Here is a 27,745-nt window from a genome sequence, read left to right as displayed (position 1 = left end):
CCCCGGCCGGGCCCCGGAGTTGCTGCCTGCCCGCCGGACCGCGCGCCGCTCGCCCCGGAGTTCGCCGGCATCCAGCGCTCCGCGTCCGCGGGGGAAGCCAGAGATCCGTTTAGAGGCTCCAAAAAAATTTTTTTTTACAAAGCAGTTTGAGCAGGTCTCAATCAGAGGCTGCAAAAAAGAATTACAGCTACGGGAGAGCGCGACTGATGACTGGTAACTGGTGAGGAGGGAAATGCCTGCAGTGAGCTGCAGGCTAGCCCATCACGCCGGAATTCTTCAAGAAGATGAGAAGGGGGAGGGTGGTCATTTCTAGGGCTGCCCGAGTGGGTGCTTATTTCCAGCAGGTTAATGGGCTGTGGGGAGAGGGAAGGCGAGGTCTAAGTTGTACCTTTAGACCTCCTTAATTCTTGGGAAAGTGTGTGTGTTTTAAAAGACCATTTGGTTGCCAAAAGAGTGGTGTGGGGGGTGTCTCCTTTAAAGCATGCTTTAAAAGGGGGTGTGTGTCCAGGAGTTTAAGAGCGGATTAAACTGGGCAAGGTACCTCATGCCTCGCCTCCATTTCCCCAGACCCAGACTAGCCAGGGCATACCCTGCATCTTTAGTGAGACAGGAAGAGCCCCTCCAGTTTTCCAGGGGTTACTTGTTGGCGGTACCTGGTAACCTGCTCCTTAAGAAATGGTCAGCTAACTGTGATGATGAAGATTTCATTGTGTTCTGGAGTTTCAGCGTAATTCCTTCAGAATTTACCTGTATGAGATGACCAAAGAAATCTACTTGATGTGGAGATATGCTCATACCGCTTCAAAGCTCTTTTAGTATTCTTTATTCCCTATATTGTAAGTTGTGTTTCTTTAGGAAGCACTCTGATATTCAGACATCTAAAACACACCCCAGGTCTGAGAAATGTCTACATTCACCAAGAAATCAATTTATGAGAGAAGTTTACAATTTTTTTTTTTTTTTTTTTTTTTTGAGGAAACAAAACTTGTTAGGGGGACTCATACTCATGTTTATCAGTTGTAGGGAGTCAGCTTGGGTGGTTTTCTGAGATGAATGAAAGTAAAAGATGTTGCTGTGAAGCTCATGGAAGTGTCACAAATAACCCTAATAAAGTGAAATATCAGCTTTCACCCAATGGATTGGAATACAAAGCAAATAAATGGGAATAATTTCAAATTATGTCAGTGATTTTTTTTTTTTTTTTTGAGCGGGTAGGTAGTGAGAAAGAAAGGATTTTGAGGGTGAGGTAGGTGGCACAATTTGAGAAAGGCATGTGCTATTATTTTTAGAGAAAGATTGTCATTTTTCTTTATAAACTACACAGAGAAGATGCACTGTTTAGCCTGTGGAAGGGAGGTAGGCAGTCTGAAAGATTGAGAAATACGGATTAGGTTTTGCGGGCCAACTGGAGGATTGGCACGCTTAGATCAACTTGACAGAAGCTGGTATCTCAGTGACCCGTGGGACTATGTTTTATCCTCTGATTCAGTAAAAGCTCAGTAATGTTGTTCTCAAGGCAACAGCAAAATGGTTTCCTTTCTTTCTTTTGTCCCCTAGGTCAGGGACAGGGAGGATGAAGAGTGAATGAGAGAGATTAGAGTCCGACCTGTATGCCTAAGCAGTCGTGTCTTTTGGGGAGGATCTGTGTCACACTGTGTAAATTTAAGAGCTTTCACATTGAAAGACGTCAGAGCGCCTTCCTTACCGTTTGGTGTGTGGTAGAAGATAAAGCTGGGTAGCTCTGCCACAGGTGGGGACACTGAGTGAGATCATCTGATAGAGAAGCACTGGGGAAGAGGAGAGAGGGGAAATGTTTAATTCCGTGAATCTGTGCGGCTTGCCTTGGAGCCTCAAGGTGCATTTCCAAGCAGAGCCGCATCTTTTGGCTAACCTGATTGGGCTTTGTACGGCTACCAGTGGACCTGCAGTTCTTGCGGGGAGGCTTCTGTGGAGGCTGCCTGTCTCAGGCTGTAAGCGTCAGTTAGATTATAATGTGCTCTGGAAAAGAAAGTCTCACAAAGACACAAATCTGGGTTACTGTTCTTTGGGGTCCTGGGCACCTGTCATCCGGAGGCTTTCCAAAACAGGTTTTACCCTCCCTTCCAGTAGATGGCGCTGCTGTCTCTGGGAATTCCTGGAGGAACTGCTCTTCACGGCCATCAAACTAGCAGCATGAAGCCTCTAGTCTCAAAGTTATGGAGACTGTCAGCTCTTCAGTCAAGAGAATCTCAAGCAAAATAGTATTGGTAAACATAACTGTGCAAGGCAGGAATAATGTGTGTTGTGGAGAATGAGGTGTGGTTGTGATTACTTTGTATGTGAGTTACTGAGGGGAGGAGACAGTAATCTGGCAAGTATCACAGCATAATGTTTAAAGGCATTGGGAAAACATGTGGTTGGTTAACTAAATATGATATATTGACCATAATTGGTTCAGTTTTCCGAACAACTTTCATTGTTTCTTGTTATTGGCATGTAAAGCTACTCTACACATGGTTGGGACCATGAAAATATTACATGTGACTTTAAAATCTGATTAGTATTTAATAGTTGCATATTCTGAAAATAGTGGGAGTACTAATAAAAATAATACTGATTAATCACCATCTCCAGAGATGGCCATAGAGGGTAGGACAAAATACAAAAATTTGTAACAAATGTTTTTAAATTTCTTAACTAATGTTGATCTTTTAAGATTGTACTAAACACCAAAAACTTGAACTTTGGGTTTGTTGACATTATTAAACAGGGTTTCTTCACTCATCCCCCAGTTTTGAGAGAATTATTCTTTGTTCTTTGACTGGTATGGACAGTTAATTTTTTGAGATGGATTTTGTGGACTTAATATTTGAGGGAAGTGGGTACTTGGTAGGTCATAGAATAGAAAGAAGGCCTCAGCTGTGACCATGTTTGAGATACAGTGTGCTGCCTCTGGATACCGTTACCTTATGTGCAGTTCCATCTTATGGCTCAGCTCATTTGAGATTTATTCTTATCTCTTTCTAGTGAACAAATGAGCTAGTTTTTAGTACCTTCGCCAAATCCTAAAATTCTACAGGTGCTAGACTATCACAATAGTCCATTGATGTTGCCTTATTATGTGACCACAAATAAATCCCTTTGCCTTTCTGACATTCATTTTTCTCACCTGTTTGGTGAGATTAGTGTGTCTTAAAATTCCAAGTCTATAGCTCTGTGGTTAGGTGATTCTCATAAGGTATGTCTGAAGTCTCTGGAAAATTCTCATTTAGAAGATATTTTTGTACTGTGAACTTAGGGTAGAAACAAATCTTGCTAATATCTTTTCCTAGAGAAATGGTGGTGCATTGTTTTAAGATACTAATAGTTCAGGGTTAGAAGAAATTCTACAGATGGCCTAATTTAACCTCATTTTTTCAGAATTTTGACTCACTGCTGAGTGATTTAGCCAAACTAATAGAGCTAGTTATGGGTAGAGAATTCATTGAAGGACCAGGAACCAAACTTGGGACTCAATGTACTCTTCTCTAGTGCTACCTCCTCCACCTGACATCAGGACACAAAAGATGCTGTGCCTACAGGGCTGGGCCAAGAAAGTTCTCTGAGGAATTCTTTGATGTAGACTTTCATAGCCACAGCATGATTAGCTTTGGTGTAGTTAGACTTTTTCTTTGGAGATGTTTTCTTTACTGAGTGACCTTGAGCAGCGTTCTTTAGTATGTATCTCTGAGTTTTAAAAACTTTTCTACATACTGTTTACTGTAAGAAAAATTTTTATCATCTTTTTGTCATTTCCCCATCAGATATTCTTACATTGGGTCCATAGGCTCCCTGAGTCTGGATAGGAATTACATATAATTTCCTTTATAATTTTAAGTGTCTTGTCTTTTATACATTAACATTTTATGGGACCCTTAGGCTTCAATAGCCTTCCAAAGGGGTCTGTGGCGTAAAAAAAAAGTGAAAAATTAGGTTATGTTGTGGAAAATTGCCAAGATGATAAAATTCTTGATTGAGGAACTAATGACATCATGATAGATTTGAGGATAGAGTACAGAAATATGCCTTTGAAATTCCTTAGGAACATTTTACCTTTATTGAAATGTTTAAAATTGCTTACCAAACTAAGAGACTAAGAACAGCATTTTAGCCACTTTAAATAATGTATGTGTATGTATTGATTTCCATTTATTGTTCCTTGCTCAATAAGTACTTTCCTAGTTTCACCAGAACACTTTCAAGTTTGCATTGGTTTATTGGTGATGATGTACATACTAAGTGGCTCCTGCCTCCCACAATCTTAATTTGATTTCCACATATCCAGTGCTTTCTGATTTATGACTTGGAGTTTTACTTCTGGTGTACTACATCTCATGTTCTACTATAAGCACCTATAATTCGCTATGATCTCAGAAATACAAAATAATTTACATGCCAGGGATTTAAAAAAATTCTTTAGGTTCTTTTATTTGTCCCCAAGGTATACTATGGGAAACTATTGTGCCTTCTTGGCTAATTATTTCCCTTTACTATTTGCAGTTCCATGTTTTCTCTTTTTTAAAATTATCCTTAAGTAGGAGTGACTCAGTATTTGTATATATTGGAAGTAAAAATTCTTGCTTTTACCAGAAAGCATTTAGAAGTTATTTGGTGTCCTATTCCCATTTCTGACACATGAGAAATAACTTTGGTGGAGAATCATTGCATTGTAAAGGGCAGGTGCTTGAAAAATCTCTTGATTAGTGTTTTTTGATACATTGCCTATAGTTGGTACTGAGATGACCTGCGATCTGACACCATTAGATCATAGTAATATCTGTTCTTGCTTTAGCAGAAGAATAAAATTACCTTTTCTTCTTATAAGGTTATTGATTGAGTTCATGTAATAAAAAAGTCAAAATTTCTGGATGTTAAACCTAGCACATTGCTAAATTATTGTCAAAATTGGGGAGGGGAGTCGCACCATCTACCTTTCTTGAGTTTATTTCTTTGTGTGAAAATAAGAGAAGAAAATGATGATTGCTTAAATTCTTTCTTGCTCCAAAATCTTGTGACCCTATGAAATTCTGTGTGGTATCTTGACTATATTTTTTAAATGCTGACTAGTTGAGAACTCATTTATAATCAGAGTCAGTGCTAATATAAAAATTCTTTATATCTGCAAGTCATTGTGCAAAGTTTATAAAAATGTTCTCTAATCTTCGATCTCTTTTCTACTCAGTGTGGAGCCACAGGCCCACACCATGGATATGGCCTGGGAAAATATTAAAAATGCAGAATCTCAGGCCTCTCCCAAACTACTAAGTCAGAATTTACACTTTATCAAGATGCTTGGAAGGTGTATGCACCTGCCTCCCTCATAAGGTCAGCATAAGATGCCAGGTGAAGCAAAGCAATACTTCTCTTGCTTCACTTTGAATGTTATGTTGACCTTATGAGGGAAGCAGGGTATTTTACAGATGTGAAGACTCAGACCCAGAGTTGTTAAGTTACAAAGTCAAGATTATTTGCTAGTATGTCACCTAGAACTCCCTACTGTAAACCTAATGATGTCTTCTTGGTTGGGTTGGTGGAACTCAGATTTCTAAACAGTGCTAGCTGCCAAGCCCATGGAACAGTTGTGGCTATATGATTGTTTTAGCCTGCCAACAGAATGTGACAGGAATTGGGAAAATGTTGTGAGCCATTCTTGGGAGAAAAAATGCACATGCCAGTGCACACACACACAGACACCACCCAGGCAAGTTCCTTCATGCTGTATTCCATTTCCAGGTGGCTGGAATGGAAAGGACCCCTAAAGAAACCTTGAAAATTAGTTTTAAAGGTGCATAATAACTTGGCATCAGGATCACCCCACTGATGACTTTCCACCTGTCCAATATGCATTCACGAACCAGAAATAAACTTTTATCCAGCTTGAGCCATTATACAAATTTGGGTCTCTGTGTTAAGCACTTAGTGTACTCTAACAAATTCACTTGAACAGTGGCTTGAGCCTTAAAGTTGTAAATCCTTTGGCCTAATACATTCATTCATTTTTTGTTTTTGGCAGTTGGTGATCAGCCAGTTGTGGTCCAGCATGCAGAAGTGAGCAAGAGGTGCAAAGCAGCGGAGCTGATGGATGATAAGGATGTAAGTGTGTTTGAAGGCTTCCACACCCTCTACTCCAGGGTAAGGCAAAGGCATTCCCTGCCATTGTTTTTCTGACTTTGTCTTACCTGCCTCTTGGAGTTAGTGCAATGGGATGTCCTGTCTGTTAAAGGCTCCAAAAGCTTTACTGATTTGACTCATAGATCCCGTGCAAATTAGCAAGTATAAAGAAAACTATGAAGGTGATGGGATGGATTCTGTGCATGGAAATATCTCAACTGAGGAATTTTAATGAGTTTGCAAAGGATATGATTCATATAGAAAAGGTTGTTGGGCCTTCCCCAAGTGCACTGTAAAAGAGAAGATGCCACCTGCTTGCCTTTTTCTTGAAACCATATCATATTGTTAGCTTTACTGCCTCATGTTTTCCTTTCCCACTATTTGCCTTCTCCGTGGATGTCTCTCCTTAACTTTTTCTTTACTAAATACTTTTTAAATGAAGAAAATACCTTGATGGGGATTGAAGTTGCCTGATTAGGTGGATAATAGCATAGCAAAACATGTAGGTCTGCCCATTTCATTTTATTTCATCCAGTGTCACTGGAAGTCATGCCTGTTCACACCTCGTGTGTGTAGTGCCTGTGAATGTTGAGAACATCCCAAAGCTGCCTTTGAGTTTGTGTTTGTGCCTAAGATTTTCAACACCAGCAGGAGAAATTTACAATCTGTGCGCCCTTCTCGGAATCCAGGTGGGGGCCAGAAAGGTGGAAAGGACATCAGTTCTTTTCTGAACTTTTCAACTTCTAGAGCTTAGACTCCTTGAAGAGGAAATTATGATTAATATTAATGTAAGCAGAAGTAAGGAAGGTTAAAAAAGAGGGACAGACAGTTAAGAAAAAAAGTACTCAGCTAAAAAGCTGGATGGAAGTGTTTTAAGCAGCCAAGTTCCATACTGTGGAGCCCTTGCTAGATAATGTACCATTACTCTGGCTTAGACAGAGGGTACCCAGAAAGACTAATGTACTTAGGTACTCATGTTGCTCAGTAGTGAGTACAATTTACTGAACAAAATAGAGAATTAAGGGCTGCAGATCTCTGGAGATTCCCATAAATACACATCATTATTGCTCTGGAGTGATGCACATGCTTGGAGATAAGCAAAACAGGGAGAGACGGCTGCAAGCATCATCCAGGTGAGCAGCCCAATGCAGCCCATGGCTCAGGGCCAGAAGGTTGTTAATGAGAGGAACTGGTCTTTGCTAGTTTTTCTTATTATAAGAATGACCTGGGTTTTGCTGGCTTCTCTCAGTTTCCTTAGTGGCTCCCCTATATCTTCCCTTTAAAAAATAAAAAGTACATCATATAAAAAATAGAGTTAATTTGCATGTTTCTGTGTAAATATTATATAATAACCAAATTGCAGTATAGAGGGAACTATTCTTTTTTTTTTTTTTTTTTTTTTTTTTTTTGTTTTTCTCCGGTACCGGGAACCGAACTCACGAGCTTGCGCTTGCCAGGCAGGCACTTTGCTGCTGAGCTAAATCCCCAGCCCCAACTATTCTTTATTGACAGGGTCAAAAGAAAACAATGCTAGAGATGACAGTGCATCAGGGATTCTCAATGTTGGAAGTATTTTGAATGGGTAATTCTTCTGTAGGCTGTCCTGTGCCTTGTAGGATGTTTAGCATTGTCCTTTGCCTCTGTGGATGAAGGCTTGCCTTTGCAAAGTTAAGAAAAGGAAGAGTGGATGAGGCAGAGGGTAGGCTGTTCAGAAGAGCAGTCAAGCAAACTGCACTTGACAAGATGATCTCTTAAAGTGAGTCATACCCAGTTAGATCAAAAAATAAAGGAATAATTGCCAAAAGAAAAATATCTTCCCAAATAACTGCTGATCCAGACAAGTTTTTGAAAATACTAACATAAAGACCAGAGAATGATTAGGAAATCTGCTTTTATTATAGAACTCTTATGATTCTTTCTTTTCTTTGGGGATGTGAAAATGAGTTATCTTCAATATATTTCCTTGAATGGAAAATAAAACGCATGTGGAAAATAATATGGCATGTGTTTTTGTTTTTTTTTTTCTTTTGCTATTCTTCCAATACTACATATTGAAATGGTGAAGAAAGTTATAACTATGACCTAGACCTGAGGTAATCTATATTATTTTAATAGAGAGTCTCAGCTTGACTCTGAAAGGCCCAGTGAAGGGATTAGATATAAACTGTCCTGGCAGGTTTGAGTTCCTACCTCTGTGTTTCTGGTCCCAGTGATTACTAGACTTGCTCACAAAATTTGCATCAGCTGCACTCAAACTTGGATTTAAAATGTGGAGAAGCAATTGTAGACAGCCTTGTTTATTTACATTCTTCCACATACTAATAATCCAATATGTTAAGCAAAACTTAACATGCTTGAGGATTCTGTGTACCTTGGAGAAAGAGACCTTTCCATGTGGAAAGGTGACAAGTGAGAGAAGCTTTGCTTTGGTAGGTGTGTTTTTTTCTAGTCTGACAGAAAAGGTGTGCTCCATAGACCAGCAGCATCAGAATTACTGGGCTGTTTGTTAGAGATTTACAGACCTACTGCATCAGAATCTCAGTATAACTGAGTAATAATCTGTGTTTTATCAAGATCCCTAGGTAATTCTGATAGGTGCTAAAATTGCAGAGCCACTACTTCAGTGGTTTCTGATACAGTGGTATCTTACAAATTGTGTGTGTGTTTGTTGTGGGAAAGGTACTGAGAAAGTATTTTCCTAAGTGATCAGAATATTTTATGAAAGGTTTTCTTGTGCTAATCTCTTGAGTCATTTTCTCAGACCATGGTCTAAGGCTGTTCCTGCATTATGTAGCCACTAGTCACATGTGGCTATTTTTATTTAAATTAATTGAAATTAGAGTTCAGTTCTTCAAGTGCACTAGCCTTATTTCAAATGCTGTATAACCATGTATGTCTCACTGGATTCCGTTTGGATAGTGGAGATACAGAGCATGGTCATCATCAGAGAAAGTGCCATCTGTTGGATGCACTGCTTTAGTCTATAAAGATCCTTATTTCCCAGAAATCCACATTGGTGGTGATTATGTGCTTTTGTTATAACAAGACCTGAACTCATTTAAATAAAATTATTTTAAGAACCTTCTCCATCCTGGGACAATATCACCCTGTGAATATATCTTCCTGAACTTTTTACCTTGCTGCAGTGTCTTTCTGCTACAGAAAGTGCCGTGGGTCCATTTGACATAATCAAATGCACTCTCTCTAAAATATTTGCCCTTTAATCCAAGGCTGCTGAGCTGTCTCTTTCTATTTGGCCTCTCCATGCCCTGACCCTCAGTGGCAAGGCTTGTTTGTACAGGATGTCTCTGTTGATATTGCCTGGAGCTTTACTAAGAATCTGGAAGAAACAACAGGAGAATTCTCACCTCTCCTCCTCTAAGACCTTACTTGGCTCAAAAAAGTGTTTCATAAGAGAGTATTAATTCACAAGCTTAACCTCTGAGGAGTTATCCACTGAAGAATGAGTCTCTGTAGTAAATTTTCCACCAGGCCTATTATAGCTCAGATTTAGTAATTAAGCCCTTTATCAACCTGGAAGAATTTTCAGTTGATATTATTTCCAACATTAGCTGCTCAGGAATTATCCTTATTAGGGTAAACAAAAATATTAGGGAAATAAAGACACACTCTTTAAAAGATATAACTTAAGATGGGCATGGTGGCGTGTACCTGTAATGCCAGCACTTGGGAAGCTGAGGCACGAGGATCATGAATTTCAGTCTAGCTTGGGTTATACAGTGAGACACCAAAATAATGGTAATAATAATGTTAAGCTAACTGAGCCCAAAACTGTTTGGCGTGGTAGAAGGAATGAGAATAAAGAATTGATTTCCATTAATATCAATCCTGGAGGTTAAGGGAAGGAGGGGAATCCGGACTACAATTGATCCCTGACAGCTTTAACTCAACTGATTCACTTCTGATGGGGTACAGTGCTTCTTCTTTTACTGCCTTGTTTTTCTATTTGTGTGTGTGTGTGTGTGTGTGTGTATGTGTGTGTGTATGTGTATGTATGTGTATGTATGTATGTCTGTATGGGTGCTGTGCTGGACTCAAACTGCTGGGTTCAAGTGATCCTCTTACCTCAATCTCCCAATCTCCCAAGCACACACTACCATGTCTGGCTCTTTTTCTGTCTTTTTAAAAAAGTACTCTGTGTGTGTGTGTGTGTGTGTGTGTGTGTGTGTGTGTGTGTATCTGTCTGTCTGCGTGTGCAGTTTTAGGCTCAAACAAAATCTAGAGACAGAGATTTCCTTATTCCTACTCATGCATAGCCTTCCCCATTATCAACATACCCCACCAGAATGGCACATTTGTTATAATTGAGTAGTCTATATTAGCACAGCATAATCTTCCAAAGACTGTAATTTGCATTATAGTTCATTCTCAGTGCTGTACATTTTTGCATTTGGACCAGTGTATAAGGGCAACTGTCCACCATTATGACATCATAATGCTGCCCTAAAAATTCTGTGCTTTGTCTGTTTATATTTCTTTCTTGCTCCCCACCAAACCCATGAAAATCACTTATTTTTAAAATTATTTTCATAGATTTGCCTTCTCCAGAATGTCATGTAGTTAGGATCATATGGTATGTAGTTTTTTTGATTGACTTCTTTCACTTATAAGTATGCATTTTAAAGTTTTTCCATGACTTTTCATTTGAGAGCTCTTTTGTTTTTAGTACTGAGTAATGTTCCAATATCCAGATAGCCCACATTTTATCCATCGACCTACTGAAGGACTTCTTGGTTGCTGTCAAGTTTTGACATTATGAATAAAGCTGTTGTAAACATATGTACGCAGTTTTTTGTACGGATATTAATATTCACCTTCTTTGGGTAAATACCAAGGAACACAACTGCTGGGTCATATGACAAGAGCAAGTTTGTTTTTTATTAACCTCCAAACTATCTTGTAAGTTGTCTGCACCATTTGCATTCCCAACAGCAGTGAGCAAGCGTTTCAGTGCTCTGCATCCTCAGTAGTATTTGTTGTTAGTGTTCTGCAGTTTGGCCATTCTAATAGTATGTAGTGGTATCTTGTTGTTTTAATTTGAATTTCCCTGTTAATATATGATGTAGAACACCATATCAGATGTATATTTAAGATTTATGTATCTTTTTGTTGAGGTTTGTGGCCCACTTTTTAAAGTTAGGTTGGTGGTTTCCTTACTTATGAATTGTAAGTGTTTTTTGTTGTATATTTTGGATAACAGTCTTTTATAGTATCTGCCTTTTGAAGATACTCAATTGCATTCTATGTGTTGCCTTCTTATTCTCTTGACAGTGCATTTCAGAGAGCAGAAAATTTTAATTTATTGAAGTCCAGCTTACTAGTTATTTCTTTTATGAATGGCCTTTGGTGGTGGTCTAAAAAGTTACTGCCATAGCTATGATTGCCTGGGTTTTCTCCTATCTTCTATAGTGTTATTGTTCTGTGTTTTACATATAAGTCTGAGATTCATTTTGTAAAGGGTATAAGGTCTGTGTTCAGATTTTTTTTTTGGCGGGGGAGGAAACAGATGTCTGGTTGTTTTCATTTCATTTGTTGGACTCTTCACTCCATTGTATTTTATTTGTTCCTCTGTCAAATATTAGTTGACCACTGTATTTATGTGGTTCTCTTTCTGGTCTCTATTCTGTTCCATTGTTATACATACTTGTCTATTCTTTCACTAATATCACACATAGATGATGATGCCATCTTCCAACAAAGATATTTCTATTTCCTTTTTCCCAATCTATTCTTTTCTTGTCTTACTGACTTAGGTAGAATTTCCAATGCAAGGTTCAAATGATGTTGGTGCTAGGAACAACCTTGTTTTGTTCCTGATTTTAGCTAGTTTCTCACTATTAAATATGATGTTAGCTGTAAGTACAGTATTTTGTGTGCCCTCTTCTCTTCAGTTTGCCTTTCTTATCTAGTTTTGCCTTCCTTGGATGTTGGAGGGGGCCCAGTTTTCTCAACGATTTTTCTGCTAGCATTGCTATGAAATGATTCATTGTTGTTTTGAAGTTTCCTGTCCACTGTAGAATGTTTAGCATCCATGGTCACTAAATACCTAAATTACTCTGAGTAAGTGACTGTATCAAGCAAGGTGTCTCCTAACATATCCAAATACTGTGATTGAGAATAAAACTGCTAAAGAGATGAGTTTAGGGTGTGTGTGTGTGTGTGTGTGTGTGTGTGTGTGTGTGTGTGTGTGTTGGGAGGCAGGAGTAAATAGAGTTGGATAAAAGGCTGTGGACATCTAAGGGTGAAAGAGTGGTCTGCCGGACATTGTGGAGAAAAGACCTATCTTAGGTGCAGGAACATTATTTCTGATCTCTTGTAGCTCCAGGTTGTGTCTGCACTACCTGTAGTTAGTGATCCATATTTACTTCTTGATTATTAACATGGCTTAGCATTATCATTTTGGATTCTCTTCTTGGGCCCTTCTGTTCCTGCACCGCCCCCCTCTTGTTCCCATAATCTTAACTGATGGTCTGTATATAAACCAACTCCAAAAGGAACGTAATTATTCTTAGTAACTATCATCCACACTGGTTAAAGCTCTCATCCAGACAATTTTAGAGGTACTGATGTTCTCTCCTGGTACAAACAATTGACACAGGACTACTTGCTCAAATAAAAACTACGGTCTGGCAGGTTCCCTAGAAAGGTGCAGTGGTGGGGTGCACTGATAAAGCTTGAAGTCCTGTAGTTTATAGGCCCCGAGTTCTTACTTTCTGGAATCATTGTGAACAGCATTTGTGAGTTAAGGATGTAAGAAAAATATTAGAAGAGTATCTATAAAGCTTACCTGTTTAATAGTAATTGTAAAAAAGCACAAACCTGTTCCTTCCTTTCTTTGGGACATCTACCTGTATATCCCAGTATAGAGCAGTGGGGAAATTTCTGGGTTAGATGATTGTGAAATGAGAGTTGTAGTTTTCTGCATTTGCATCTGTCAAATGTGAGTCTCAGCCACCCGTGTATCCCACAGGTATAATGCCTAGGTGACTTCTAAATGTTGAAAGACATTTTGACATCTTTGACAAGTGTTTTTCAACAGCTATGTTTGTAAGACTTTAGTCCTAAAAAAGGAAAATAACTTGGCCCTAGAAATGAATTGCATATGCATTTGGGGGTTAATGCCTTACTAAACTGAATTTTAAAATGTTTATGATGTGTTTTATTCATTTCCCTGCCCCTGACCTTGGAGCAGTAGTTTCATTTGCTCCACTGATTGAGTGACTTTACAAGGGAATGTATTTTGGTATTGCAGAAGGCTCTGTCTTTATTTATGATTGTATGTCAGGGCAAGAATGATGGTCCCAGCTCCATTTGGACCCACACAGCTGTGAGTGGAGTGATCCAGGGCAGAACAAACAGGCCATAATTTCATTGAATTCATTTAAGACTTTACCACTTCTCAAGCAGCTGGATCACGGGGTGGCACCACATACAGAGACTCAGTATTTCCTTAAAGGGCCACAGCTTTTGTTGAAAGAGTGTCCAAAGAAAGGGAGTTCAGCAGTACTTCTTCAACTGCTGGTTGAGGAAAGAATGTAGCTTGTTACTGAAAGGCAATGGGAATCAGCTTTCTCCCCCAGCTGCTGACTGCTAAGGGTGAAAAGGGCAGAGATAAATCATTTATTCAAGTCTTTCTTCTGACTCTGGGAAGATCCCTGTCCTCTCTATTGAAATTTTTAAAATTCCAAAGGGGAAATGTAGAAATGTGTCCAATTAATTTTTACGGGGCTGGGGATTTAGCTCAGCAGCACAGCGCCTGGCGAGCGCAAGGTCATGAGTTCGATTCCTGGTACCGGAAAAAAACAAAAAAAACAAAAAAAAAAAAGAAAAAGAAATTTTAATAAATATCCATGCTTGTTGAGAACCAAAAAAATGTATATAGATAATTATATTGCCAGATGATAAAAATCTTCCATTTAAATTTTAAGGAAGCTCTAATCTTACAGTGTAAAGATAAAGTAATTCAAATTTGTGCATATGCAGTTTTATTTTATTTTTTACAAAAATTATGTTAACTTTAAATCAGGTACTAATTTGTAACCCCTTGATGAAGAGTCTAGAGCAACAGTAAAGATATGTCTCTCCAGGGTTTAAAGAGATCCTGAAAGATGGACAACTACCCATGATCCTGAGTCTTTTAATCTAGTGTTGCTAGAGGTTCTTGGCAAAAAATGTGCATTGAGAGGACAAGGACTTTGGGTGAACATGCTTGAGGGCCTGTGACTGCACCTCCCATCCCCAAGTGACTGTTCTTCCTGTGAGCCACAGGAAGGGACAGTACTTCTCATTTCTTTCCTTCCCAAGCCCAACATAGAATGCTGACCTTCACCTTTCAAAGAAATGAGACTATGGGTGGTACTTCTTTGCAGGCAATTATTCATGTTGATGTATCTCTCAGAGGGTGCATCATGGCCAGGAAAAAAGGCAGGCAGAAAGGTGCATGTTTCTCGTAGCTGACAAAAGCTGTCCCATTTCCATTGGAAGGAACTTACTGGATTATTCATTCTGAAATATTAAGTTCTTGGGATTAGTACAGTAAATTGTCAAGTATTAAATTATATAGGATGTTACTTAGAAACTCTTAATTTAGAAAATAATGTTTATATTTTGAGACCCAAATGACATTTTAGGACAGTATTGATTTTAACTTTGTTTCTCTTGAAGTTTGTCCACATGCCCCTTGATCTTTTCCACCTTTTTTTTTTTTTTTTTTTTTTTTTTTTTTTTTTTTGGTTTTTCTCTGGTACCGGGAACCGAACTCACGACCTTGCACTTGCCAGGCAGGCGCTTTGCCGCTGAGCTAAATCCCCAGCCCCTCTTTTCCACCTTAATGATAACCTTCCTTAGGTAGCTGATTATCGCTGCTTCCTCTCCTGGGTCTTTCTCTCATTTCCAGAGTTCTGTGGTTCCTAGGCGGTTCCAAGGCAGGTGCTTCCTGACTAGGCTTAAAGACTATTCAGAGGCTGACTCCAACTTTCTTTTCTGATTTCTTTCTGCACATGAACTCATCTTTTATTCAGCTTAGTTCGTGGTCCCATTTTCTCCTTACATAGAGTGTCCTTTTTCTTCTCAGTGGCCATTTGTATCATTGATAGACTTGGGCATAGTAGCCAAATGGATCTGCGTTTCTATCCTGTCTTAATTAGTTTGCAGAAATGTGACTTTGTGCAAAATTTGGAATGCCTCTCAGCCTCAATTTTCTTACCTTTAGAATAGGAAGCGTAATACCTATTCTAGGATGCTTATGAGCATGTTACTTGGGGTACCTCTCCTGCCTGCATCTTTTTTCTGTCTGTCTAGTACAGTGCTCAAATATGAGCTTGCTGGTGAGGTTACTGAGCATCAGGGTTTTAGGGCTGGTCTGTATCATGGTTCTAGAATAGCCAAAATCCCACCCTTTCACATCTACTCTAACAACATCCTTCCCTGATGGGTCCCTAGTATTCCAGGTCTATCAGAAAGCCCATGTAGATGCATGCTATTTCCCCTACCTGTAATTCCCAGACTCTGATGATATCCTGATATGTGTGCCCACATTAGAAACTGATAGCACTTTCACAGCTGCTCTGTAGATTTAGGACCTTGAGCATGGATTCGTTTTCTCAGTATTTGTTTCTTCTCATGGAAGATGAGATTTATTATGACAATCAAATGCTGTGTGCTGTAGCTATCATCACAACAAATACTTCTTTAAAACAAAATTTTACAAGGCCCAATTTTTCAACAGAGTTTTTATGCTGAATATCATTAACAAAATACAGCATGACATTAACAGGGTTGTTCAGGCAAGCCCTTGAGTTTATTTAAACAGAACCTGTTCTGTATTGATTCTCAATTATAACTTGTTTAGCTGAATGAACCTGTTTTCTCAGTAGTCTCAGATGATGGTGATGCACTACTGGCAGAGCTGCCTTTCTCTCACTGTCCAGATGAAAGCTCATCAATGTTGCTTTCGTTTGTGTGATTTACAACATTGTCTTCAACTTCTTTCCCAGATAGTATAAGCTGTGGTGACGGCTGTCAGTTTCTTTTTCTCTAAACATGCCTCCCTTACCTCTTGGCTTTCTGACTTCTTTCCTCTGTTTTCTTTATTATATATCAAACTAGGGACTTTAATATTTTTCTACTCCAAGTAAGAGGACCTTAAGTGTTTATAATATTTTTCTGTTTGATCTTTTGATTTCAGTTACTAATATGTGCTGGCAATTTCATATATGCTTGTATGGGCATCATTTAATTAACTTTGTCTCTGTTTGCTTGTGAGTTTATTGGTGAGAGAGTTACCAGCTGCTTTGGTTTATATGCTCATGTTCATTTGCTTGCTGTTGCTAAGTCAGAGGAGTCACATATTTTGGTAAAAGGCAAAAGGATTTCTTTAAAGCTTGTTCCAAGGAGGTAAGGATCCATTTGCCTCAAAATCACCATCTCCCAGTGTAGAGGCAGGCAAGGATCTTTTATAGTAAGGAACAGAGGGTGGGGGAACACAGAGAGATCATGCATATCTCCACACTTGCTTTATCATTTTTCAGCTCATCCTCCACTTTCCAGTGGAAAGGAAACCGAGCTCTGCCTCTAGGGGCCACGTCTGGATGTTCTGTCACTGCTTTTGGGCTGAGGAGAGGAGGAGGTGTCTGTTTATATGTGAGCAGGAGGAACTTTGGAGAAATTGCTTATCTCTTAAAGAAAAATATTGGAAGAGGTGGGGTAGTAAACAGCAACAAATCAACTTCTCCAAGATTCAGAATCCAGACACTGGAATATAACAACTCTGCGAGGAAATAAAAAGAGGACAGTGGATCCCCAGGTCCCAGGAAGGATCTGAGGGGAAAATTGGAGACCACAGAGAAAGTGAAGAGATAGACCTCAGCGCACAAAGAAGTGGCAAAGTGTACTTTCTCCCTGGCTCATGGCATGAGAGAGGAGGCTCAAATCTGTAGACACAGTGAGGGCAGGGTGACTCTAGAGGCCTCCTAGAAGAAACGCACCAGTGGATCTGAGCAGTGGATGCTGTGAACTACAACAGCTGGTGAATGACTGTAGTCCAAGCAACTGCCATGTTCCCTGAACAGAGTGCTTGGCCAGATGACATTTTAGGGAGCAGCTATGGGTTGCCTTCATCTCAAGGCTCCCTAGAGAGACAACCATGGGAAATATCCAGGGTCAGGGAACCAAGATCAGTCCAGCAAGAGACACCCAGAGTGTTGTGGGCTGAACAAAGGGGCTTCAGTCCCACAATCAGAGGCCAGGATCAACCTGACCATCTGAAAGCAGCAGAATCAGCACCCCACCCTATCCCTACTGCAGGCTTGCTGGAATTATCTCAGACCCCACTTTAATCATACTGCAGGCTTGGTGGATCATTCAGCATGGATTTGGGCTCTGTCTGCCTTCTTTTTCTACCAGTGATAGCAGAAACACACCCTGAATTGGATGCTATCACAAAAATGTAGACTCCAAAAGATAACCACAGACTTGAAATTACAGAGAAATATTTTTTTTGCTTCAATTTTTTCTTTCCTGTTTTTATTTATTCATGAGTAGCTATACTTTGTAGTTGTTTTAAGGCTGCTATCACAAAATATAAACAAAAATTGGGTGGCTTATAAACAACAGAAACTTACTTCTCGCAGTTCTTAGTTCTTGCAGTTCTGCTACACAGTTATATGTCAGTAGTGGCTTGCTTCGTTTTCCTTGGAGTGACATTTTTCAGGAAGGATCCAAATTCTTCATTCTTCCAAAGCAATTTGCCTTGGAATTGATTTTGCCACATCTTTCCTTATCTGTTGGGCTGGACCTTAACCTTTCCTATCTTGTAACCCTGGGACTTAGAGTGCTTCCTTCCTTTCAGTACAGGAGTGGGTGAGGCCTAGATTCTTTCCATAGGTATGACATTAGTTGTATGGCTTCAGAGAAGTAGGTCACGCATCTCTGTAGTATGTTCTCACTTAGAGACCTTGAATGAGATTCATAATCAGAAAGATTGTCTAGCATAACTTCTTTTCTGAGATCACTCACTTGGAGACTTGAGTTTTCCATTACACTGGTAAAATCATTGCTTTCATTAAATGTGATCTGTTCTTTTGTCCTAGTTATTTAATGAATTTCTTTTCCTAGCCAGACCTATTTCTTTGAAGAGCAGGAACAGGACCTGATTCTCATGTATCCTTAGCCACTCTTTTTTTTTTCTGTGTGATCCTAAATGTTTTAACCTAATTAGACCCAAAAACTTACAGAATTCAACAGGAAGAAATATCCTTACTGCATTAGCATCTAAATGTACACTAAAGGTGTTCTGGTTCACCACCTCAGTTTTTGATCATCAGTTTATTTATTCATCCTCCTCTCCCTCATTTTCTTTATCACTTCTGTGCCAGGCACTGTGTAAGGAGCCAGGGTCTAGAGTGAACACAGGTGCAGAGCTTACCATCAAGTGGAAAACACAGACTGTGAACAGATAGTTACAGATGTGATGAGGGATCCAGAAACCCATAGTGGAGAGCTGCCTTAGGGCTCAGGAAGGTTTTTATGAGGATGTGATGTTTTCTTCTTCTTTTTTTTTTTTTTTTAATACCGGGAATCAAACTCAGGACCTTGTGTTTGCCAGGCAGGCACTCGTGCCACTTTGCTATATCCCTGGCCTGAGGATGTGATATTTAAGCTGACATTTATCTGCCAGAGAAGGAAGGAACTTGTCCAAGACTCTTGAATAGTGGCTTTTGAATAGTGGAGCATAGCCTGGAACTCAGATTTCTGCCCTACCCTGGGACCATTTCTGAGTTTTATGGGGAAACTGAAAACAATCACGACTAAAGTATTTTGATGACGTTGAATCCCACCGGGATACATAGTTTAGCTAGTTCATGAATAGCTTACATTTTGATAATTGTCATGAACTGCTTGTCCTCTCCCAAATTCATATGCTGAAATCTAATCCTTAATGTGGTGATATTTAGAGGTGGGAGCTTTGGGAGGGAATTAGGTCAAGAGAATAGAGCCTTATGAATGAGATTAGTATGCCCTTACAGTCAGGGGCCAGGAGGCCAGCTAGTCCTCTTTCTGTCACATGAGGCTGCGTTGAGAAGTCAGCAGTCTGCAAGCTGGAAGAGGGCCCTCATCAGAACCTGGCCAGGTAGCACCTTGACTGTAGATTTCTAACCTTTAGATCTATAAGAAATTTCTGTTGTTAGTAAGCTGTGTCTGTTTTGCTTTGTTGTATCAGCCTAGACTGACTTGGGTACAAAATATTTACTGATAAAGTTTTGATAATGAGAAACCGTATGGACTTTTTTTCCTTACCTGCTATTTATGAGGTAATATAAAATGTTTGAGTACTTTATATCTCCTTCTACAGTAGTTACGGGGTCTCTTCTTGTTAATTCTCTCACGCCTGTGATAGTTTGTCCTTTATAAGCTTAATTTTTAAAATTCTTTTTAACCCCCTAGGATTTTATTTTAAACCTTTTCCTACAGAATGATAAAAATTAAAGACCCAGGATTTAGAGAAATCAAGAGTGGCCAAAAGATAAGTGATGGGTAAGGCAGGACCTTAATAAAAATTTAAAAATAAAGAATAAACCTCTGAGGCTGTCGGAGGTGATCCTAGAGGCTGTCCATTTGAAAATGGAAAGAAGTATTTTGTCATTCTTTCTTTATGCATGTGGGCCCAGCCAGACATGCCAGCTGGGAAAAACTAAAGACAACTCCTCTTTAGAGGTTACTCACACTTGTTCATATGATATGCATGTGTAAAGAAGCAAGGTGGCAGGGATAGAGCCCACAGGAGGGAGATATTGGAAGGGAGCTGGCTTACCCTGTAGAGATAGAGTTCTATATCTATAGTATTCTGGGTATTCTGTATCATATTTGTACAGGTTCTATCAGGTAGAATGCTTATCATTCTATATTAATTTGCAGATAAATATAACAGATACAGAAAATATCATTTGCCCAAAATCGTATATAAGGGATGCCTTAATCCCCATGAATCTCATTAATTTGGTTAATGAATTTTTTGATCTGTGTGAAATTGCCTACAAAATTTTTTACATTCAAGAGCACTTTTGTAAACTCTGTAAATAATTGTATTAATGTACTTAAGGGAAGAAACTTTAGAATTTTCTGGCTTTGCATCTTGGTGATAACCACTATCTTGTCCACCAGATAAATCTGCATTCTAAACCCTATCCCATAAAATCTTAAAGACAGCTAAGCATCTGGTGCCAGTTACTGATGTCTGGACTGTTTCTTAACTAACCTCTGACGTGTTAATAGTCTTTGACAAAGCCCACATACACACCCTTGTCTGGTATAGAATATAAGCCCTTTCCTCTTGTCTCAGAGTCTAGGAATCCTTTGTTGCTGCTGACCAACACAGGCTTCTGTTCCTGTCCCTGTCCATTAAATTCTTAATAAGTTGCATTCTTTGTTAAAAATTTTTAAAAGAGCATTTTTCTGCATGCTTCTGGTTGCATCAGAATTTCAGAGAGATTTCTGAGCATATAAAAGTTAAGAATAAGGCAGGCATGGTGGTACACATCCATAATCTCAGCACTGGGAAGCTGAGCCAGAAGGATCACAAATTGGAGCCCAGCCTGGTCAGCTTAGTGAGTTAGCAAGACCCTGTCTCAGAAGTCTTGGGATGTAGCTCAGTGCAAAGGTCCTGGGTTCAATCTCTAGTACCACTTCCCCAAGTTAAGAATAATGGTAATAGTAGAAACTATTGAGGATTTTTAATATTTTGAAGTGAGGGAATCTTCCCACATATATTATGAAAGAGAAAAACTTTAAAAATTCCCATTTTACAATATAAGAATTACAAGCTTATATATAATGAAATTACTATAAACAAGGTTAAAAGATGTGACTAACTGAAAAATATTTGTAGTGTGTTGGTTAATGTCTCAGACTAGAGGGAGAAATAAGTACATTGGCAGTGATTATAAAGTTCACCATAATCGTGTTGGCAAGAGTAGGGGCCTTGCAAGCACTATGGTTGGCTGGGTCCATGTTGTTATAACTGGAGGGCAATTTGACAACATAAACACATGCACACACTGACCCAGCAGTTCAGCTTCTAGTGTGTGTCCAGAGCAGATAATCCACAGTTGTGAAAAGAGGGATGCACAGAAATACTCATGGGAGGTTTGTATTTGTAAGAAAAAACTAGGATACTTGTTACTAAATAATGAGAGATAGTGTGTATGAATACTATCTATCCATTAAAATGATATGGTAGTTCTTCATTTTTAATGAGAAGATATCCATGACATATCACTAAGATAAAGCAATTCTGATAGAATGTCATACATAGTAAGTACTCATCAATGTATTATAATTATTTATAAGTGCATGCATGTATGTAAACATACAAGGAATGTTTAACAGAATCTTAACAGTGTTCTTTTCAAAGTATGTTTTTATTTTAGTGTTCTGCTGTGTAGTTTGAATATTTGCACAGTAAAAATGTTCATTCTGAAAAGCAAAAACACTATCTAAAACATGCCTGGCCCTACTAACCCAATATTTTCAGCATCCTTTATTTTAAAATGTCTTTATTTTTAGCATGTATTAGTTGCACATATGAATGGGGTTACAGTGTGATATTTCAGCACATGCATACAGTTTGCCCTGATCACGTCTTGGTGGTTAACATTTCCCTCTCCCTATCATCAGTGTTTGGAACTTTGAGCATCTCTCGTACATCTTCATAAAGCATACAGTAGCATTGTTCAAAACAAGGCAGAGTTTGAGTGGAGAGGACTAGACATTGGTTTTATAGAGCATTTATGAAATTCAGGTGTGTATGTCATTTGGCACATGATCTCTGAGGAGTGTCCTTATTCCCAAGAATCTTAAAGTCTAGAATAATTCCAAGTGAGCACATTATCAAAACAGCTATGGTGTGGAATATGTAAGCACCTGCTGAGGGGAAGGTTTGGCATGTGTATTCAAGTTTATCATTTTATCTTCACTCTTTACCCACATATGAAGTGAGTGCTTCACACTGCAGGAAGAATTTTGGCCCCATCTGTGGGCTTCTAGTACCATTTAACTGAGCATTGCTACCAGTTGGGGCACTTATATTTAAAAGGAACTAGCAATTTCATTCATTAGATGTCCTAAAATCCTACACTTTACATCTCATAGCATGGCCACCAAGGCTTTTACATGGGCAGAGAATTAGAGAACACATTTTCTAGGAGAAAAGGTCACTTACTAGCTTTGCAAATAAAGTTAGTGCTTATTCATTCCTTAGACCTGTTTTTTTGATGTGGATATTTTCCTCCAGCAGTAGTATTTTATTTCTTTGACAATGGAAAATCATAACCCTTTGACCCGATATACAAGCTAGGAAAACTTAGTTTTTGATAATTTTGTTGACTCCCCTCTAACACCTTATTATTTTAAGTTGTCTCAATTTTCTTTAGCCTCTGAGAGTGAAAACACCTGTCTGTAGCAAGTGAACATTCTTTTGGGCTGGTATGTATGAGCTCATAGTCTTAAAAATTGGGTAGGTTTGAAGGAAATTGGTTAGTGGGCTGAAACTGGTGTGTATTCTGCTTCCACCCATAAGCCATTTCTAAAAATATGTGCCACATATTTTCTATATTTTCTGTGGCTTTCCATAAGCCATTTCTAAAAATATGTGTGGGGTTTCTTTGGAAGGGGAACCTAAGGAGAATCTTTGGAAGAATATTGTCAGTTAGGACTTTTATGCCACCTTAGAAATGGCAAGTAAGTCTCATAGGAAGTATACTTTTGCAGAATTAAATTTACTATAGTCTGAGGTCTAGTGATGTTACTTAATGTTAGTTCACTTCTACAAAGAATAGGCCAGCTCCTTTGTTTGTAAGAGAGAAGAACAGGAAAAATATTAAAGGCAACACTTCTGAGGATTTTTGCCAAGTGCCTAGGGAATGTTCAGGGCACATTGTGGTTCCAGATGATGAATTTAGAGTGAAAAATTCAACAGAGTTGTGTGTTTTTTCTCCCTCTGGGCCTGCGTGCGAAGGTTGTGGCTTTGCCAAGTGAGTAGATCCTCACTTGGGTGGGGAAAGAGTTCAAGATATGTGGCAGGGAGTAGTTGTGACAGTTGACCTAAACTGAAGAGTTGAGGTTAGATATGAGGAAGGTGAGGGACAGTGGAAAATGGTAAACTGTGGGTCACAGGTTTCCCTGGGGTCAGATGTTTTCTGAAGTTGAGATACAGAAGGCAGAGGATTGACAGAGAAGAGATGGTAGCTGGAGAGTAATAAGGAAGAATTTGAGTTAAAGACTGATACATGACCTTGGAGTTGATGTTGAGGACAAGGACTAAGAAGCTATAGTATCAAAAAGATCATCTGTGTGGATACTGAGAAATAGTAAAGGGTGACAAGGAGCCAGGAATGAAGGTCTTTCCAGAATGAGAGGTAGTGGGTAGGAGAGACTGATTTTGAATGCTTTTGCATGATTCACCGTCAGAACTTTACATAAGAGGATGGGAGGAATAATGGTCTAAATGTGCTGAAAAGAAGTGGTAAAGACACCCACTCCACCTCTAAACCCCAAAGTTCAGGGAATATAGAGAGAAAATAGTTACCACTTAAGTGGGCTGAGTGAGGGTGGTGAGCAGTGTCCTTAGGGAAAATGGTCCTCCTACATCCTGGTAGTCCTCGGCGTCTCCCTATGTGTTTTGTTTTCGGGGATGAAAGGTGTGGTGCGCTTAGTCCAGGTATTCCCAAGGGTCTAGGTAGTAGGATAAAGAAGGGCAGCACCCAAGGTTTGGGGTCTCCAACTGACTTCTACCTGAGGCATAGTCTTATATAGAATGTGTAGGGTTCCTTCTTAACACCAGCCAGGGGAGGAGTTGTCTTTACTTCCAGGTGCTCATAGCTCATCCTTACCCTGCCCAGGGAATTGTAAAGAGCAGGAGAGGTCATGGAAAGCTCTCCTGCTTTCTACAACTCTGTGGATCATGTCACATCACATCACATCACATATTTCACTACATAGAGAGTATCCCCTTTGACTGTGCCATATTTCTGCTGATTACTCTTGCTGGATAAAGAGACCTTCTCTGTATCTTGTGTCTTTCCTTCCTGCTTACCCATCTGTGTTTCTTGGGTTTTTGTTTTTTGTTTTGTTTTGTTTTTTTACTGGGAATTGAATTCAGAACCCTACACTTGCCAGGCAGGCACTTGTGCTGCTGAGCTTTATCCCTGGTCCTGTGTTTCTTGTGTTTGGGCAGATGAAAGCTGCAATAGATGCCAGTCTGAGAGCACCACATGCGTGATGATACCATGTAGGATGGTGGTGGTGAACCTATGGCATGCATGTTGTATTTTTCTTCTAAAACAAAAATTGTTAATGTATGAGTTGTTTTTTCTAAACTAAAACCTCAGTATTCAGGTTTAATTGCAGTACTGGCACTTTGTAATAAATTAGGGGTTCTGGGTTGCAGTTTGGACACTTGGTTTCTAAAAGGTTCACCATCACTGCTGTAGGATATCTCTACTCAGGGTACTGTCTGTGGGAAGGTATTTCATCTAAACCCAGACATCACTTCTGCCAACCTAAAATCCATTCAGTTTTATTTTCTTCTCAATCCAGAAGGCATTCCATGGTGCAAGCCAAAAGGAACTGAACATATAAAGTAACCTGTATGTAGTCTACTTTGAGGAAATTAATTTGTGTTTAAGTCTTTGTGAGCACTGGATTTAAAATTCAGAAAGAAGTCTTCTACAAGTGCTTGCTGACTCCCTGTAGATAGATGCCGCTGTCTTTGCCCTCTTTATCATAGCCTGTTGACCTAAAATGCTCTTATAAATGAAGAGATTCAGGATTTACCAATGGGACCTAACTTTAATTCTTTCCAGAATCCTACTTCTTTCGCAGACATACATGTAGAAATGTCACTTTAGGAAGCATGAATTGTTACAACCATTCACGTTTAAAGGTCTACTGTATATGTAAGGGGACCTCTCAGATAGTCTTAAAAACAAAGTGAAGGAAGAAGTAAGTGTGAGTATAAAGGCTGCTTAAATAAAGAAACTTTTTTTATAGAAAATTCCAGCATGTAGTAGAGATATCAGAGATGGAGTGAGGTAGAAATGGTGTTGATGAAATCATGTTCTTTAAGATGCTGCTTACTTTTTTACCAAAAAGGCTGTGCTAGGAGATCACCTACACAGTATGTAAATAATAAACAAAGGCAAAGTCAGTTTACTGGAGTTTCTCCTAGCCAGGACTTTGCACTAACACTTTCTCCCAGCTGTGAAACAGTCATGATTGTCATGCAGTGTCTTGGAAGACCTGAAAGTCCTGTGACAGCAAAGTGGAATCAGATTCTTTCCAAGTGGCAGGTTCTAGAAGGCAGGGCCAACCAAGCCTTTGTCCTACACAGTAACTTTAGAGAAATGATCTCACCCTTTGGAGTGTCCTCAATGACAAACTGCAATGACATGATCCCTGAATATGGATATAAGCTATATATATGGAGTGAAATAAATTATCACTGCATTTATTTCCATGTGTTCTTTTATAATTCCTTGGAATCTGGAAGTTATAGGTGTGTGCAAGGTGATGTAGAAATAGACCTGTTTAAAAAAAAAGGAAGAAATAGACCTGTAGACACACCCATGCACATTGGTGCACAGAGATTCCCCGATTCACGGCTAACTCAGTTTTCAGTTAGCTACAATGTTGCACTTCTCAGCATTGGTAGTTAAGTGGATTTTACTCTACATATGATTGCAGTTTGCCAGTTTTTAATATTTTGCCTTATAGAAGAAACAACCAAATTTGTCTTAGGAAATCATAAAAATCACAGTACTCTGAGAGTGTGGCATTTTATCTGCTTCTGGTGGTTTAAACCTAATCTCTGCCTCTGACTAGTTTTGATATTGTTTAGTTCTAGTTGGTACAGAAGAAATCCAGTTTTTTCGTGCTCCAGACATAGGCTTTTTCTTACTGAAAAAGAAACAAAAAGGACCTCAATATAGGGTACATGTTCTTTAATTAAAACTTATGGGCTACATTTCACTGATAGCTCTTTGGCCTTATTTTCAGCAAGTTGTTTCATTTATGACAGGGCCAATTTTTTAAAATTAAAAACCAATTACATATCCATATATAAGTATTTGTACTTAACATTCTAGGAATAAAATATCATTTCAAAATGAAAATTGCTATACTAACAGAAGCCTATTTTGACATAGTTTCACTGTTCACAAGGCTTACAGTGGGTGGGATCACACGTCAGAATTTTTCTTTTTTTTTTGTTTTGTTTTGTTTTTCTTCCAGTATCAGGAATTGAACTCATGACCTTGTGCTTGCCAGGCAGGTGCTGTGCCGCTGAGCTAAATCCCAGCTCCTAGAATTTTTCATGTAATTATGGGGTTATTGATGGCTGGCAACCAAGTAGACTATTCTGAAGGTTCTTCTGTAATAGGTAAGTACATTTTGTAAGGTCGCTGTAAGGATTTAGAACAACCATAAAAGCTAGAAACAGTTTCTTTTCTTTGCTTCATTAGTATCTTATTCATGTTCTTGTTGCCACTGAGTCACAATATCTGATACCCACAGTTAAAGGAGCAGAGGTTTATTTTGACTCACAGTTCAGTCCATGATCAGCTGACTCCAGTGCAGGACAGCATGGCAGAAGGGCATGTGGAGGAGAGCTACTTATGGCACAGTGGACAGGAAGCAGAGTGAACGTGGGAGTGCAGGTTGTATCCCCAGTGAGCAACCTCTTCCAACCAGCACCCCCCCAACACAATTATCTATAAACTCATCAAGGGACTAATCTACTAATAAGTACAGTACACCTATGACCTGGTCACCTTTCAGAAACCTGCCTGTGAGCACATGAGGCTTTTGAGGGGCATTTATTTATATATATATATATAAATCATACTAGCTAGTTTCATGTATACTTACACTCCAAATATTTACTATGTTTGAAAATGATATTTCTCACTAGATTCCCACTGATTGTCTTAAACTCATCTTTTCTGTAAAATAAGGACTTTCCTGGAGATTGCAATTTAATTGATGGTGTATAAGGAAAGCCACAAAGTTCATTACTATTGCCATCTTGGTTAAGCCCTAATGTGTTAGGTGCCTAATTAGGATATGATCTCTTAATTCTGTTTTGTTTTATGTTGTTATTTCTAATGTGTACCTCACTCATTTTATACTGTTCTAGACTTAGAATGGTTCGCAAGATGCATAAATGTAACAGCTTAAAAATTAAGAGTGAAAGGAAGCAAAAAAGAGAAAAGGTGGTATGGTCATAAACATAGAATATAAATGAAACTGTGAAAATCACAGGCTGTTGGGACTGATATTCTTGCTTTTGAGGAGGTATTCATATGAAGTTTGGGGCTTCGTAGTAGCCATTTCAAAGGGCTCTCTACTCCCTTACTCAGTGTCCTTAGTATAAGAACAAACTATTTATGCCCCCTCTTATGTTATTTGATCAGTCTTTGTTAATCTTTATTTTTTTATTTTAAAAATAAAAGGAGGAAAACATTAACAGACAGACAGCCTTTTACAAAATAGCAAAAGAATAGTACAGACAATACAGAGTTACAATCAAAGTGGTAGGAAATTA

At 38.9% G+C, this 27,745-nt stretch overlaps 1 protein-coding gene across 9 annotated transcripts in view; it reads left to right on the top strand.

The window, feature by feature from the left end:
- Tmem108 (transmembrane protein 108) overlaps nt 1-27,745 on the top strand; it is a 326,253-nt gene that overhangs the window by 625 nt on the left and 297,883 nt on the right. For 6 of the 9 annotated variants that reach the window (XM_013505804.1, XM_005406821.2, XM_005406820.2 and 3 more), the window contains exon 2: nt 6,032-6,150. The gene's annotated coding sequence lies outside the window, so the exon portion shown is untranslated. The remainder of the gene's footprint in view (nt 1-6,031; nt 6,151-27,745) is intronic. The other 3 variants (XM_013505807.1, XM_013505806.1, XM_013505805.1) reach the window with 1 other exon arrangement.

This window comes from Chinchilla lanigera, unplaced genomic scaffold (assembly GCF_000276665.1).
Source record: "Chinchilla lanigera isolate Chin_1 unplaced genomic scaffold, ChiLan1.0 scaffold00100, whole genome shotgun sequence".
NCBI lineage: Eukaryota > Metazoa > Chordata > Mammalia > Rodentia > Chinchillidae > Chinchilla > Chinchilla lanigera.
This window is presented reverse-complemented; position numbering and strand designations above follow the sequence as displayed.